This window comes from Megascapheus bottae, chromosome 19, assembly GCF_031878675.1.
Source record: "Megascapheus bottae isolate mThoBot1 chromosome 19, mThoBot2.hap1, whole genome shotgun sequence".
Classification (NCBI taxonomy): domain Eukaryota; kingdom Metazoa; phylum Chordata; class Mammalia; order Rodentia; family Geomyidae; genus Megascapheus; species Megascapheus bottae.
Window position 1 is genome coordinate 18,900,059 of NC_143527.1, and position 1,915 is coordinate 18,901,973.

At 47.5% G+C, this 1,915-nt stretch overlaps 1 pseudogene; it reads left to right on the forward strand.

Moving 5' to 3' along the window:
- Nucleotides 1-830: 830 nt before the first annotated feature.
- Nucleotides 831-1,405, forward strand: LOC150049700 (large ribosomal subunit protein eL29 pseudogene; annotated as a pseudogene).
- Nucleotides 1,406-1,915: the final 510 nt, after the last annotated feature.

Consider the following 1,915-nt stretch of genomic DNA (forward strand, 5'->3'; position numbering starts at 1 on the left):
AGTTAATAGGAGATATCAAATTGAGTAATGATTTGGGACAGGGGACAATGAGGTGAGGAGGGCAGGCAGGCTCTCATGTCCTGAGGGTACACAAACCCTGAACCAGAGGACAGAGAGGGTGATAACTTGGAATAAAATACCTTTTCACCTTTTCTTGATGGTGAAAGTGGACTTCTGTCTGTAAGTTCATATTGCTGGAAGAGTCAGGAGCGCTGTCCTCCTACAAAGGGAGACTGTGAAAGGAAGGACCCAGAACCCAGCCTCAAAACTCAGAGTGGACCCTATGGAGCCCTTGCTGTGTAACCCAAGGCAGGACTTTCTTCTTCCCTCAACTTCACATTCCTTTGAACTGTACCCCAGTAGTTCTGCAGTGCTGGCTCAATGGTTCCAGACATGGGAACTGGGGTTGGATGCATCTCAAAGGTTATGAGCTCCAGGTGTTTAAGAAGAGTTTCAGACACAGGGTGGCACTAGAATAAGGAGGAAGATCTTCCTTTGAAATCAGATCTCTCCCCAACTGTCGTGCATATGATCTTGGTTAAAGGTCCTGACCTTTGGCTCCATCCATTGTGCCTGACACCATGATGCTGTAGTTGCTTATTACAGCTTTACTGGCTAAATAAACCAAAGATTAGAATTTGCACTTACTAGAATTCATAGTATGAGGCTTTGCAGTAAACACAAAGAGATAGCATTGTGAGATAATTTAGATCCAGCTCAAGCTTTCATTTTTGTCTCTTTCCTTCAACCATTTACAAGAGGCATTCCCCACTTAACAGATGGAAAAACTGAGATCCCGAGATCAGCTCCTGTAGGTTGGCAGGTCAGACATGGCCAAGTCCAAGAACCACACTATGCACAATCAGTCCCAGAAATGGCATCAAGAAATCTAGATCACAAAGATATGAATCTCTGAAGGGGGTGACCCCAAGTTCCAAAGGAACACGTGTTTGGGAAGGAGCACAAGAATTGCTTTAAGAAGATGCAAGCCAACTATGCCAAGGCCATGAGCACATGGGCCAAGGCCGTCAATACCCTGGTGAAGCCCAAAGTAGTGAGCAACAAATGCAAGCTCCCCGCACAGGCCACCGGCATGCTCCAGCAACTCACCTACCTCACCCACCCCACACTGGGAAAGCATATCCGTGTCTACATCACCAAGGGCTGCAGGCTCCCTGGGCCCAAGTTCAGGGTCCTGGCTAAGGCCAAAGCTAAGGCACAAGCCAAGGTCCAGGCTCCAGCTGCCACTCCAGCTCAGGCCCAGTCTGCAGTCCCTAAGAGTGCCCAGGCCCCATGCTCTAAGGATGCCCAGACTCCAGCTTCTAAGGGTACCCAGGCTGCAGCCCCAAAGGATATACAGGGCTTGAAAAGGCCCCACAATGAAGACCTCTGTCTGCCAGTATGAGGACAGGGCTGCTGTGGCCCTCTGGCTGCCATCTTCAGAGGGCCAGTGGCCAGTGTCATTTCTACTTAAGGCAGGATCTGGTTTAAAAAAAAAAAAACAAAACAAACTGAGACCCAGAGAAGAGCCATCACCTACAAGTTTATATATGCAAAGCAGAAAGGGACAAGAGATGATCATCTCTTAGACCCCTTACTGTCAATTACACATGAGGAAACTGAGTCCAAGAAGTGAGGTCATGATATAAATAAGGCCTGACACCTCAGCAATGGTTGGGTGGAGACAAGAATTCAACTCCCAAATCATAGTCCAGGGCAGCTTAACAATACAAAGCTCACAAAACCCTGGGACCCTGCTTCAAGTTCCCATAGCAACGAAATGGAACAAACCGTCTTCTTTGGGTAGCATTGACTGCTCATTCATAATGTGTTTCTTTTTCTTTCAGGGAAATACATTCTTCACCTGCTCCAAATGGGCTCATTCTTGAAAGGAAGAGGCTAGGATGCCTTCCAG